The sequence below is a fragment of the Rana temporaria genome, chromosome 1 (genome assembly GCF_905171775.1).
Source record: "Rana temporaria chromosome 1, aRanTem1.1, whole genome shotgun sequence".
Lineage (NCBI taxonomy): Eukaryota > Metazoa > Chordata > Amphibia > Anura > Ranidae > Rana > Rana temporaria.
This window is the reverse complement of record NC_053489.1, coordinates 469,885,745-469,901,847: the sequence shown is the minus strand read 5'-3', so window position 1 is coordinate 469,901,847 and position 16,103 is coordinate 469,885,745. Positions and strand designations below refer to the sequence as shown.

The 16,103-nt window shown below is 39.1% G+C and overlaps 1 protein-coding gene across 32 annotated transcripts in view; it reads left to right on the top strand.

The window, feature by feature from the left end:
- ANK2 (ankyrin 2) overlaps window positions 1-16,103 on the top strand; it is a 711,894-nt gene that overhangs the window by 483,174 nt on the left and 212,617 nt on the right. The gene's annotated exons all lie outside the window — the stretch shown is intronic.

Below are 16,103 nucleotides of genomic sequence, written 5' to 3'. Positions count from 1 at the left end.
GCATAGTAGAACGCAGAAAAGCTTGACATGTTTCGCGGAGAGCGCTTCTTCGGGAGCTATTAATATTTCTAAAAGAGAACAGACTATTATTGGTTTCTGGATTATATAGACATACAAAATATATATCAAAGTACATAAACAAGAAGAATATACCACGTGCATTAAAGCACCGTAGAGCAATCAAGACATGCGAGTAGAGTAGAGAACCACCAATTGTGTCACCATACAAGGACTGTATACTGGGGGCCTAGCAGGAAAGGGATGTGGGGACACACCAGAAAAGGTAGTTTAGAAACAGTGTAATATTTTATACCAAAGGATTCCTTTATCTATGTAATTATTGGTTTCTGGATTATATAGACATACAAAATATATACCAAAGTACATAAACAAGAAGAATATACCACGTGCATTAAAGCACCGTAGAGCAATCAAGACATGCAAGTAGAGTAGAGAACCACCAATTGTGTCACCATACAAGGACTGTATACTGGGGGCCTAGCAGGAAAGGGATGTGGGGACACACCAGAAAAGGTAGTTTAGAAACAGTGTAATATTTTATACCAAAGGATTCCTTTATCTATGTAATTATTGGTTTCTGGATTATATAGACATACAAAATATATATCAAAGTACATAAACAAGAAGAATATACCACGTGCATTAAAGCACCGTAGAGCAATCAAGACATGCGAGTAGAGTAGAGAACCACCAATTGTGTCACCATACAAGGACTGTATACTGGGGGCCTAGCAGGAAAGGGATGTGGGGACACACCAGAAAAGGTAGTTTAGAAACAGTGTAATATTTTATACCAAAGGATTCCTTTATCTATGTAATAGAGCAACAGCTCCTATAATATTATTTGACTTGACGTTATGACTAGTGTTGCTCACGAATATTCGCATTGCGAATATTCGACTCGAATATAGCATATTCGAGAAATCGCGCTATATTTCGAATTTCGCGGTGAATATTCGCAATTCCGAATATTCGCATTTTTTCAATTTGATTTTTAAAACAGATCACATCCTATCGACGTCTAAAAGCATTGCTGGTATGATTAGAGACCCTGGGCCGAGTAGCTAAGCTGAGGCGATCCTTTTATGTTGCCAAATTGAAAAAAAAAAAATTGCGATTTTTCGCTATTGCGAATGCGAAAATGATTGCGAATTTTCGATAACTGTGGTAGGAGAACTCTGATTGTCTCTGATGCAAAAGGGGGGGGCTTTGTGTATGTGTATGTTATGAATATTTGTATGTTTGATATTATTATTTTTTGTAAGAAGGAAAAAATTGCGCATACCTTAAAAAAGGGGAGAATACAGCAGCAACTCAAAAATGTTATACAACATAAATTAATACAAGACAGAAAATGGAGTCGCTCTACAAGAATAAAAAATATGTCTAGTGACAAGACATGTGGGCAAATTATAAAATAAACAAGCGCAAATAACTTGTGAAATACACAGTGAAACAAATATATAAAGAAATATAGTCCCAATAATAGAAAAATAATCTTTCATAAAAATGTCTTTGATATGTGAAGTGAAAAAACGTCCAAAGCATGCAGCATGAACGTGTTCAATCTTCAAGGTGTTTGATTGACAAACGGCTGTGACAGATGGATAGAGTAAAGAATCACCACCAATGCAAAACACTTTTTATTTTCTATTGTAAAATATCAAGAATATTCTGAGCCAATCAGAGTGCTCCTTCCGCATTTGCCGAATATTCGCAATTATTTTGTATTGTAAAAAATCAAGAATATTCTGAGCCAATCAGAGTGCTCCTTCCGCATTTGCCGAATATTCGCAATTATTTTGTATTGTAAAATATCAAGAATATTCTGAGCCAATCAGAGTGCTCCTTCCGCATTTGCCGAATATTCGCAATTATTTTGTATTGTAAAATATCAAGAATATTCTGAGCCAATCAGAGTGCTCCTTCCGCATTTGCCGAATATTCGCAATTATTTTGTATTGTAAAATATCACGAATATTCTGAGCCAATCAGAGTGCTCCTACAGCATTTGTCGAAATTGCGCAATAAATATCGCATTCGCATGTTGCGATATTTCGATAAAATATCACGAATATTCTGAGCCAATCAGAGCGCTCCTCCAGCATTTCTCGAAATTGCGCAATAAATATCGCATTCGCATGTTGCGATATTTCGATAAAATATCACAAATATTCTGAGCCAATCAGAGCGCTCCTACCGCAGTTATCAAAAAATCGCAATTATTTTCGCATTCGCAATAGCGAAAAATCGCAATCATTTAATTTCGATAAAATATCACGAATATTCGAATTTAGCGAATATATCTCGAATATTCGAATATATATTCGAGATATATCGCGAAATCGAATATGGCATATTCTGCTCAACACTAGTTATGACAGATGTTGTTGCATAGCAGATAAAGTGCTGAAGGCTGTCCGTCAATGATCTATAGGATGAACTCTAAATGAACACATTACACAGAGTGACCTTTAGCAAGTCGCTGTTATGCCCCTGATTGACTAGAAATGCAGTTTGGTAACTTGTGCATTGGTGACATGTAACTAAGAGACAGAATTTGCCTTTAGCCTAAGATTTATATTTATTACTTCTCAATAAGCACATAGCAGAGGGCATGTTTACTCCTTGGAAAAGTGTATAAGTTACATTCACCCTGCAGTAAGAAATTGGAAATTTAGAAAGTACACATTCAATGTGAATCCTGCACTGCTGTCTACAGTCTGTCTTCAGATATCAGCACAATTTAGGTTAATATAGTTTGGCTGTCTTTTATTGTATAACGTTAACCACAGAAAATCTGGGTATGTACCAACATTCAGTTGGAAGTAAAGTTGCATCTCTGTGAACCCCATCTTGTATTGCGAAGCAGCCTTCATCCCACTATCTCCTGCTACTAAATTCAGTAAAGGCTAATGAAATATTTCAATATTGATCTGGATGATTCATGTTTTTGAGTACAGAGTCTGGGAGGTATACTATATTACCAAAAGTATTGGGGCGCCTACCTTTACACGCACATGAACTTTAATGGCATCCTAGTCTTCGTCTGTAGGGTTCAATATTGAGTTAACCCACCCTTTGCAGCTATAACAGCTTTAACTCTTCTGGGAAGCCTGTCCACAAGGTTTAGGCGTGTGTCTATGGGAATGTTTGACCATTCTTCCAGAAGCACATTTGTGAGGTCAGGCATTGATGTGGTCAAGAAGGCCTGGCTTGCAGTCTTGGCTCTTACTCATCCCAAAGGTGTTCTATTGGGTTGAGGTCAGGTTATGGACCTTGCCTTGTGCACTGGTACAAATCATTTGGGGGGGGGGGTATGGTGTGGGGTTGTTTTTCAGGTGTTTGGCTTGGCCCCTTTGTTCCAGTGAAGGGAATACCAAGACATTTTGGGCAATTCCATGCTCCCAACTTTATGGGAACAGTTTGTTCCAACATGGCTGCGCACCAGTGCACAAACAAGGACATGGAGCAAATTTTGGGTGAAAGAACTTGACTGGCCTGCACAGAGTCCTGACCTTAACCCGAGAGAACACCTTTGGGATGAATTAGAGCGGAGACTGCGAGCCAGGCCTTCTCACCATACATCAGTGGCTGACCTCACAAATGCGCTTCTGGAAGAATGGTCAAACATTCCCATAGACACACTCCTAAACCTTGTGGACAGCCTTCCCAGAAGAGTTGAAGCTGTTATAGCTGCAAAGGGTGGGCCAACTCAATATTGAATCCTACGGACTAATGCCTCGTACACACGATTACGATTCCCGAAGAGAAAAGTGCGATGTGAGCTTTTTGTTGCGAAAATTCTGACCGTGTCTACGCTTTTTCTGTGACAACTCCTGGCAAGAAAAGATTGAGAGCAGGATATCAATTTTCATGATAGAAAAAAATCATTTGGGAATCGTGATTGTCTGTATGCAATTACGACGTGAAAAAACCTGCGCATGCTCAGAATCAAGCAGAAGAGCCGAACTGCCTATTGAACTTCATTGATCTTGGCTCGTCGTACGTGTTGTACATCACCACATTCTTAAGGGTCGGAATTTTGTCCAAGATTAGTGTGACCGTGTGTATGCAAGACAAATTTCAGCCGTTTTCCTGCTGAAAAAAAACCTGCGGTTTTCTTGTCAGAAATCGTGATCGTGTGCACGAGGCATTAGACTGGGATGTTCATGTGCGTATAAAGTCAGGCGTCCTAATACTTTTGGTAATATAGTGTATGTTGAATCCCGAAGTAGCTAAGCACATACAGTTGCAATAAAAAGTATGTGAACCCTTTTGGAATGATATGAATTTCTGCACAAATTGGTCATAAAATGTGATCTGATCTTCATCTAAGTCACAACAATAGACAATCACAGTCTGCTTAAACTAATAACACACAAAGAATTAAATGTTACCATGTTTTTATTGAACACACCATGTAAACATTCACAGTGCAGGTGGAAAAAGTATGTGAAACCCTAGACTAATGACATCTCCAAGAGCTAATTGGAGTGAGGTGTCAGCCAACTGGAGTTCAATCAATGAGATGAGATTGGAGGTGTTGGTTACAGCTGCCCTGCCCTATAAAAAACACACACCCGTTCTGGGTTTGCTTTTCACAAGAAGCATTGCCTGATGTGAATGATGCCTCGCACAAAAGAGCTCTCAGAAGACCTACGATTAAGAATTGTTGACTTGCATAAAGCTGGAAAGGGTTATAAAAGTATCTCCAAAAGCCTTTCTGTTCATCCGTCCACGGTAAGACAAATTGTCTATAAATGGAGAAAGTTCAGCACTGCTGCTTCTCTGCCTAGGAGTGGCCGTCCTGTAAAGATGACTGCAAGAGCACAGCGCAGACTGCTCAATGGGGTGAAGAAGAATACTAGAGTGTCAGCTAAAGACTTACAAAAGTCTCTGGCATATGCTAACATCCCTGTTAGCGAATCTATGATACGTAAAACACTAAACAAGAATGGATTTCATGGGAAGATACCACAGAGCCACTGCTGTCCAAAAAACATTGCGGCTTGTATGTAAGCCTTATAACATGTAAATGAAGGATGTCCCACAGCCAGCCTGCCGTTCTTACACTGCATAAACAGAGACCTGATCCCAGCAATGGCACTCAAAAAGAACACAAGGAGGCTTCCATAGCGTAAGACCATTCACAATTTAATGAGTAAAAACAGTTAAAACACTTACAGACTTACACACGTTACTTAATCATAGGATCCTATGATTAAGTAACGTGTGTTCGTTACGATACGCGTGAGGAAGAGGAGGATTGCTGGTGACTTGATCCGCTCGCAGCCGCAGAGCGGAGACCCGATCTTACTACATGCTGTTTATACAGCTCTGTCTGTAAGTGTTTTAACTGTTTTTACTCATTAAATTGTGAATCGTCTTACGCTATGGAAGCCTCCTTGTGTTCTTTTTGAGTGCCATTGCTGGGATCAGGTCTCTGTTTATGCCGTGTAAGAACGGCAGGCTGGCTGTGGGACATCCTTCATTTACATGTTATAAGGCTTACATACAAGCCGCTTCAAGGTAAGGGGCTTGTATTAACTATTCCCATCTTCACTACTGCACTGTGGAAAGGTTTGGAGTCTGTCATTTTGGAAGCACGTTTTTTACTTTGCACTGAAGCACTCATCATGGAATCTTAATAGAAGAGAAGCACAGATGCACTTTATATTCATTCATTCTTTGCTTGATATTGCGTTCTTGACTATTGGATTGGATTGTTTTTCATCTTCACGTTATTATTGCACTGGACACGTTTCTTTATATATATATATTTTTATATTGACATTTCTTGATCATTTTTTTTTTTTTTTTTTTTTAATTCCTTGGTGAATTATATGGGACATTTTTCACTGCAGTCATTTATGGATTGATTTTTTTTTCACTTTTATGCATGGATTGGAATTTTATTATTTATATTTCTTCCACTTTTTGATGTTTTTTTCACTTTTATGGATATTATTAATTTATTGCACTATGCACTTTGGATTGGTTTGAGCTCATTTGCATATTTGCACTATATATGTTATATGTTTATGAAGATAGCTACTGCTTGTTAATTTTATCTGAACGATTCCAGATCACTCGCTATTAATATAGTGCGGGTCACTGGCACATTTGTCTTTTTTATCATCATTTATCCACTCTTACTACTCTCCACATTACTCAGTTAATGTTGGGTGGGTATATGATTTTATTCAGAGTGGAACACATTTTACACAGGAACCAGTGGAGCACATTTTCCTGACAACTTATTCACATTATGGAAATCGTTATTGATATTTAGTTTTAATTAGATCCTGTTGCAAGCGCCATTACACCCCCCTTGTCATTAATTGCTTCAAGTGTGTGAACACTATTAGTCGTGGCAGCTGCATTATTAGTTTGATTTTCTTATTTTAGCTTTGTTGTGCCCTTGTTGAGGTTGGTTTTGCGCATTAGTTCCCCTCCGTTTTTATAGTGTTTGGCTGAAGCCATTTATTATCAATCAACTGTGTTTACGCTTTTTAAATCATAATGACAGAAACTAGCCAAATTACCCATATAAAAAAATTACATACCCCATTTCTTAATACCGTGTATTGCCCCCTTTAACATCAATGACAGCTTGAAGTCGTTTGTGGTATTTGTGGATAAGGCTCTTTATCTTCCCAGATAGTAAAGCTGCCCATTCCTCTTGGTAAAAGTCTCCAGTTCCTGTAAATCCTTGGGCTGTCTTACATGAACTGCACGTTTGAGATCTCCCCAGAGTGACTCAATGATATTGAGGTCAGGAGACTGAGATGGCCACTCCAGAACCTTCACTTTATTCTGCTGTAGCCAGTGACAGGTCAACTTGGCCTTGTGTTTTGGATCTTTGTCATGTTGGAATGTCCAAGTCCGTCCCATGCACAGCTTCCTGACTGATGAATGCAAATGTTCCTCCAGTATTTTTTGATAACATACTGCATTCATCTTGCCATCACTTTTGACCAATTTTTCTTGTACCCTTTGTAGCTCACACATCCCCAAAACATCAGCGACCCACCTCCGTGTTTCACAGTAGGAATGGTGTAACTTTCATCATAGGCCTTGTTGACTCCTCTCCAAATGTAACGTTTATGGTGGTGGCCAAAAATGTTGGTCTCATCACTCCAAATGACTTTGTGCCAGAAGGTTTGAGGCCTGTATTGTAAATGGGATACTTTGTGACGTTTGTGTAGTAATGGCTTTCTTCTGGATACTCGACTATGCAGCCCAACTTTCTTCAAGTGCCTCCTTATTGTGTATCTTGAAACAGCCACAGCCTGGCAGTTGTGGCAGCCACAACTGCCACAGCCTGGCAGTTGTGGCTGAAATTTTAATTGGTCTACCTGACCATGGTTTGGTTTCAACGGAACCCCTCATTTTCCACTTCTTGATTAGCATTTGAACACTGCTGATTGGTATTCTCAATTCCTTGGATATCTTTTTAGATCCCTTTCCTGTTTTATACAGTTCAACTACCTTTTCCTGCAGATCCTTTGACAATTTTTTTGCTTTTCCCATGACTCAGAATCCAGAAACTTCAGTGCAGCACTGGATGAAACATGCAAGGGTCTGTCAGGAGTCCAGAAACTCATTGACATGTTTTACACACACACACACACACACACACACACACACACACACACACACTAATTACAAGCAAACAGATAACAAGTGAGGATGGTTACCTTTAATAGCCATTCAAACCCCTTTGTGTCAACTTGTGTGCATGTTATCAGGCCAAAATCACCAGGGTATGTAAACTTTTGATCAGGGTCATTTGGGTAGTTTCTGTTGTGATTATGATTTAAAAAGAGTAAACACAGTTAATTGATAATAAATGGCTTCAGCCAAACACTAACCATGAGTGAAAGAAATGTTTTTGTGTTACCATTGACATTTTCTGAAAAATGGCCAAGAAATCAAATTCTGCCAGGGTATGTCAACTTATGAACACAACTGCGTATATGTATATATATATATATATATATATATATATATATATATATATATATATATATATATATATATATATATATATTGTGGTGGTGGGACCCTGTACTATCTTAAAGATTGCTGGTTTACGCCAGATTTTGGAGAAAAAGACACACTGATTGCACAGCTGTGTGTTTTGGCTATTTATTTCTGACCTGACTATGGCTCAGAGCCCCACCCAACAGAGAGGAAGTCTGTTCCTGGGAGTCACGTGGACTCCCATCCCTCTGAGAGGAGTCAGAGGCTGCATGTCTGCAGGAGGCAGATGTAATTGGTGATTGAGCAGCAAAGCGCTGATCAGGAGTAAGCTAGGAGAGAGCTTAACTCTAGGAAACTCTGTTTGTTCTGATGAGCTGACATAAGGCTTAGGCTAAAGGCTTGAAACAGCCGGATGGCAAGAATGAAAGCCAGGAGGCTAAACTGTTGAGTATGCAAAATACAGTCATGGTGGAACCCCCTGTGAGGGCTACTCATGTATTTCTGAACGTGTTGTGCTTTAAAATTGTTGTCAGTAAAGCAGTGGGTGTTGTCAGTAGAGCAGTGGATTGTGTCAGTAGAGCAGTGGACATGTCAGTAGGGAAGAGCTTGGTGTCAGTAGAACAGTGGATGGTGTCAGTCAGCAGTGGACAATATCAGTAAGGCAGTGGACTTTGTCAGTAGGGCAGTGGACAGTGTCAGTAGAGCAGTGGACAGTGTTAATAGGGGAGAGATTGATGTCAGTAGGGCAGTGGATGGTTTCAATAGTTTTTTTTATAATATCAGGGGTCTAAACAGACTGAGGAAAGAGATTCCCCAGTTACTTTTTTCTGGAGTCTCAGCTGTCATCGCAGGTGGGGGCTGGGGTGTCAGCAGGGGGAATCTGTGCTACACAGGGTTATTAGGATGTCATGCTAATATTATATAGCTAAGATATTTGTTCATGGGTTTTCATTCATGGCAATATGAGACCCTGATCAACAGGTACAGATAGAGTTTTGCTGCAACCATTGCAGATAAAGATGTTAAAGCTGGTTACTGATGGTCAGAAGGATTTTTTGTATGTAAATTGCATACTTCATTGTTTTTTATAGCAAGTAAATGATGTGAAAGTAGCAACTACTAGAACTGTAAAAATCCAGGAAGGGGCAAATATATTTTCAAAACACGGTAATACATTTACTGTTGTCCATAACAAAAATTGAAATTGAATTAATAATTTGCATATTGTCGATAATTGTTGCACTGGGTTATTAAATGAGCATGCTTGTTGGAACTTTGTATTTAATGGCAGCTATCAAGCTGTACCGTTTTTGAAATACATTTTTCTTGCTAGTTTAAACTTGTATGTTTTTAACAATTAAATTATGTTGTACATGTTCTTACTGATATGTGATCAGCAAAGTAAGAACAAAGTTCTGGCATCTTGCCAGTCATCTCATATGACTTGTCTTATGGTTTTATAACCACAGCATTACTGCTCGTAGTCTCTTCAGGATAGTGGCTAAGCCTATTGTCATTTTATCATCAGAACAATTGAACAGGGATGAATGTTCAGGAATTTGGTTCCCAGCAAAGTTACTCTTGAGATCATTTAAGCCACAAACAGCATGTATTGGCAGGTCTTTCCGCATATCTGGTGTGTGGCATGAACAGGATTAAAATAATTGTGATTTCTGGTTTTAAAGTTTAATGTAAAACATGATCAGAGCCACCAGTAACATTTAACAGTGGAGAAATGTTCATGTGGTGATGAATAACCTAGCCACAGGGGATTTTCATTGGATTATTGTAAAACTCCGCCAATAATGTTTTGTAGTTTATCAACAGACAATGTACATAGTCCTCAGCTGTAGAGGTCATAGTGAGAAAAACAGACTCACAATCTGGCATTATGGCTGTATAAATATGGGTCATACAGCATCATGGAAGAAAAGGGCTGATGCCCCGTACACACCATCACTTTATGTGATGAAAAAAAATGACGTTTTTAAAAACGTCACTTTAATTGACTGTGTGTGGGGAAAAACGTTGTTTTATGTCTTGTAAAAAACGACCAAAAAAAATTGAAGCATGCTTCAATTTTATGTGTCGTTTTTCAAAAGTGCACTTTTTACTTCACAGAAATTGACCGTGTGTAGCAAAAAATGTCGTTTTCTAAGACGTTTTTTCATCCACGCATGCCCAGAAGCTAGCTTCAATGGTAAAACGTGGTGGAACGTAACCTCACTTTGCAAGAACATTGTGAGAAAAACGATGGTGTGTAGGCAACTTCGTCTTTGAAAATTGAAGTTTCAAAAACGTCATTTTTTACTTCACAGAAAGTGTCGTTTTTTTTCATCACATAAAGTGATGGTGTGTATGCGGCATTAGTGTTACCAGCCTGTCCCTAGGTAACCCACAGCCATATTCTGGTGTACCTGGTGTAGGGAAACTATTAGATTGTGAGGGAGCATTTATGGTACATGGGTATCACACTCACAAGTGAGTCAAATACATCTAGCTTTCAGGTCTTCTGTGTCACTTTCACATGCTTCTTAGGGAATTTTTTTACTTAAGCTGATTCTGAACTGCTCTGAGATCCTTCTGAGTTGCTCTTGTGTTTATTTTGACATGCATGGAAAAGAAAAGCAGGTTAAATGGCAGAATACACAAGCCCTTACAAAGACTTTACTAATTTGTTAGAGATTCAAAATTAAAATGTCAAATTCAATCTTTATGAAAAGTAATACAATAGAAAATATAAAAGATTAAGAGAACTCTGTGCAACACATGGAAAATTAAACACCAAGGACAGGAGTAATACCCTTTCTCATGAACATTAATGTCCTGTACACACGATCTGAGTTTCCGTCAGAATAAACTCAGACGGGTTTTTCTGACGAAATTCCGTTCAAGCTGTCTTGCATACACACGGACAACACTACGACAAGCCGAAACATGTTCTCTTTTTAACACCGTTGGAATTTCTGATGGAAAATGTCAGATGGGGCATACACATGGTCGCAAAATCTGTCTGATTTTCTGTCTGATTTTTTCCATCGGAAATTCCGATCGTGTGTACGAGGCATAAGGCTCCATGCACATTGGGTTTAAAAAACGTCCCTTCTCTTGGCAGTAAAAAAACGCTCATATAGAGCATTTTTGTGCAAAGTTCAGACAAGTTTAGGAGAGTTTTATGTTTTCTGCCAGTAAGCTCCAATCAGAAACACAAACCAGAAGCATTTTTTTTTTCCTGCCTCTAAACGTTGAGCTCAAAATATACCTGTAATTGTCCTAATGGATTTTACTGCATTATTTATGAATGTTTTTTTAACACATTATATTTACAGTTTTTGATTTATATGAATTTTTAACTTGATTGAATTCATGCACTTTATGTTGATAGCGCAACATGTTTTTCATTATTATACAGTATTACATAGCTAGCAATCGGAATACAGTCAATTGTAGTCAAGTGAGGCAAAATGTAAATTATCATTGGTTGCCATTGCATGTGCTCTTTGCACACAAGATATGTGAACCATTAATCTGTAAATATATATATATATATATATATATATATATATATATATATATATATATATATAGTTTGTTTAAATCTATTCATTTAAACAGATTAGTTTTGTTTTACATGTACCGTATTTGCCGGTGTAAAAGGTGACTGGGCGTATAAGACGACCCCCTAATTTTCCAGCTAAGATGACCCCTCACTGTGCCATTGCCTCACCTCACTGTGCCATTGCTCACCTCACTGTGCCATTGCCTCACCTCACTGTGCCATTGCCTCACTGTGCCATTATCTCACTGTGCCATTGCCTCACTGTGCCATTGCCTCACTGTGCCATTGGCTCACCTCACTTCGCTGATCTTCATTACTTGCCTGAAGTCAGACTGCGGACGTCCATTTTTTAAAAGCCGCGCCTCTTCCTCGCGCTGTTCTGTGATAGGCGTAACACTCAGTTTCCCAGCAGAGCCTGTGTTTAGTGTTCATCCGAGGCGGAGGACGAGACGACGTCCGTGATAGGTGGATCACTGAGCCTATCACGGAACAGCATGAGGAGGAGACGCGCCTTTGAAAAAATGGACGCCCGCAGTCTGCATCCGGCGTATAAGAAGGCCCCTGATTTTTGAGCCAAATTTTTAGGTACAAAAGGTCGTCTTATAGGCCGCCAAATACGGTATGTGTAATTTTTGTGTGATTTTGTAGCATATCAGTTTTAAATGTGTTGCGATATGGAATAAAACCTGTACCGTAATGTCCACCATATTTCTGTGTGTATCAGTTGCTAGGTGCCCAGTTGCTGGTAATTTCATCTCTGCATACCAAAACATATAGCTCTTGTCATTGCAAGTGATCACAGCTGCACACGCCACACATGCCATGTGGGAGTAGGCTTATTCCCAGGGAACACTCAGCATGTGTTCGACAAATAGCTGAGGCATTTGATTGATGTACAAACTAAGGACAGTCAGAAGTCTAAGCCAAATATTTTTGCACTAGCCAAATTGAATTTTGGTTTGTCATTTGCTGTGTAGAGTGTGAAGTGTGAGTTTTACAATACAGAAAGCGTGATGAATGTGCTTACTCCATTACGAGTGGTAGTTTTACCAGAACGAGCACTCCCATCTCATAACTTGCTTCTGAGCATGCGCGGGTTTTTAACGTTGTTTTAGCCCACACGCGATCATTTTTTACAACCCGAAAAACGACATAGTTTAAAACGTCGTTAAAAAATGTTGTCGTTTTCAGAACCCGAAAAATTATGTGAAGCCCACACACGATCATTTTAAATGACATTTTTTAAAAATGTCGTATTTTTCATGCCGAAAATGATCGTGTGTACGCGGCATATGAGTTATGGGCAAAACTTTTTTTTCTCATTTTGGATAGATTAAGGGAGGGTTATAACCGCTGTCAGATTTGTCCCATTGCAGAGATTTCCCTTCACTTCCTGTCCCATAGCCAAACATGAAGTGAGAGGATATCTCTGCAAATTAAAGGAATTTCTGGAGACAACCCAAAACATTTTTTTTCTTTTGACTTTCACTTTCAATGATAATGGTAAACAGGACAAATAGAGAGGGTGAATCTCCATAACAGAGGCCCAGACAGCAATAAAAACTGACAGGGCTCTAATCCTTCTCCACTCTCTCCAAAACAAAAACAATTCTTTTTTTGTGCCTTTAGTTATACTTTAGGATCTTCTTGTTTACCTAAACTACTGAGCAATCAGTCCTTGATCCCTGTGGCTTTTATACGTACACATTCTACTTTATCAGGAATTGGCATATGTATTTTATGGCCAAAATCAGATCATACAGTAAGAGATATAAATTTTCTTTTTTTTATTCAAAACTGCAATTTATTATATATTCATATATGTCTTTTATATTTGTCCACACTGTATACACTTACACTTTAAATAAATATATTTAATCACTACTTTTTTTTTGGGGATATAAGCAGAAAAAGCGTGCAAAATTTTATCAGAAAAACGAAAAAAAAAAAAATAGAACAATTAAAAAAATTTCAAATTATTACATTTTCTTCATAAATTTAGGCCAACATTTATACTGCTACATTTCTTCGGTAAAAATAACCCAAATCAGTGTAAATGATTTAGTCTGTGTGAAAGTGTACTGTATTGTAGATGTACGGATGGCCTCATTTCTTGATGCCCTAAAATACCAGGAAAGTTGTAATTTTTTACAACAATTCTTTAGAAAATTAAGATTTTTTTTTCACAAAAATTGTCATATCAACAAGTTTTTTTTTCTCACACACGGCATTGGCATACTTGCACCTGCTCCCCAAAACACATTCTGCTACTCCCCCTGGGTAAGCAGATACCACACGTGTGAGACTTTTTCACAGCCTAGCCATAGAGAGGTCCAACATCCAAGGAGCACCTTCAGGTGGCTGTGACAGGTATACTGCTGATAGGTGGCAGTGATGGAGGCTTTTTGATGGGTACACTGATTAGGCTGCACTGATGGTTGCTGTGATAGGTACACTGATAGGCTGTACTGATGGATGCAGTGACAGGTACACTAATAGGCTGCACTAATGGATAGGATGACAGGTACACTGATAAGCTCCACTGATAGATTCAGTGACAGGTAAACTGATATGCTGCACTGATGGATGCAGTGGCGAGTACACTAATAGGCTGCACTGATTCTTGTGCAGACATGTACACTGATAGGCTACACTAATGGATTCAGTGACAGGTACACTAATAGGCTGCATTGATGGCTGCAGTGACAGGTACACTAAGAGAAGGGTGCACTGATGGCTGTAATGAAAGATACACTGATAGGCTGCATTGATGAGTGCGGTGATGGGTACACTGATAGGCTGCACTGATGGGTACACTAATAGGCTGCATTAATGTCTGTGGTGATGGGTGCACTGATAGGCTGCATTGATGGCTGCGATGATGGGTACACTGATAGACTGCACTGATGGATTCCTGTCTCATACCTGTAACACAATATAGTCTATCTGATTGGTGCTCAGCCATTCATAGAAAGCGATGTATTCTAGCAATGAATACAAAGATTCCTCTGATTGGCTGAGTCAGAGGTTGTGACATCATCAGCCCACTTCTCTGACGCAGCCAATCAGAGGAAGCTTTGTGTTCATTGCTAGAATACATTGCTTTCTCAGAATGGGTGAGTGCCGATCAGATAAACTCTATTGTGTTCTAGGTATAAGACAGGAAATCTTGGCTCAAAGCCCAGAACACAGTGCATTATGCTGTATGTAGCCTCAGCTACATACAGTTTATACCGCACAAAACATGTTAGTGAGGCACATAGTGTAAAGTGTATCAAAAGCTGGATTTCATCTTTAGGTGCTTGAAAGATTCAGTATCAAGTTTCCTAGCTTTACCAACTCTGTTACTTAAAAATCCTTTTAGCAGGTGTATTAGTAGAACTTCCTAGAGGCATCCCTGGAGTTTAATTTTAATAGATTATAGAAGAGTTAGAAATACTATGTGCATTCCCTTTACAAATGAATGGTATGCATAAGAGAATTTGATCCTATGAGTAAAATATTTTGGGAACTTATATTGTAGTTAACACTTCTATCTTGCAGCTTTTAGACTTTAGTGTTGTCTTGTTTTACTACCCGCCTGTATCTTATTTCAGTATTTGAAAGGCAGGTGCATGTTAGAAACACCATAGTTGGCTCCTCTTCAGTAAAAATGTTTGAGACTTTGCTCCGAGACAGGTGCTGCTGCTGCACAGATCATACACTGTATTTGAAATTATATCTGGAACCAGTACTGTATTGCTGCATACACACGACCAGTTTTACCGTCGGAATAAACTCAGACGGGTTTTTCAGATGGAATTCCGCTCAAGCTGTCTTGCATACACACAGACACACCAAATTCCGACCGTCAAAAAACGTGGTGACGTACAACACTACGATGAGCCTAGAAAATGAAGTTCAATGCTTCCGCGCATGCGTCGATTTGTTTCCGAGCATGCATGTTTTTTTCTCCGTCGGAATTCCATACAGACGAACGGAATTTCCGTCCGTCGGAAAAAAAGAGAATATGTTCTCTTTCTAGGTCCATCAGAATTTCTGATGAAAAAAGTCCGATGAGGGAAAAAAACACACGGTCAGAATATCCGATGAAAAAATTCTATCAGACTTTTTCCATCGAAAATTCTGACCATGTGTATGCGGCATTTGGCCTCTTTCACATTGGGTGTTTGAATTTCTCCTCTGAATGCCTTTTACTCCTGGCAGGGAAAAGCAGCTTCAAAGAAACGCTCCTAAAGTCATATATTGTATGTTCCTTGTGATGCTGGATCCTGGTTTCCTAGAAATCTTCATACTCCAACACCCTCATTACCCCCCCCCCCCCCCCCAAATCCCTACCACCATAATCTTGCAGTATGGCAGGGGTTAATAGAACTTTGGGAGCTGTGTCATGCACTCATCAAGAGTGCCCAACTGTGCTTGCATTTCCACCCAGCTCCTTCTTTCATAGAAGCCATACGGCAGCTTGTATTAATAAATAGTGATCTATGAATGGAGGAGGCGGACCCTTCAGTCATCCACCTGACCTTCAAAG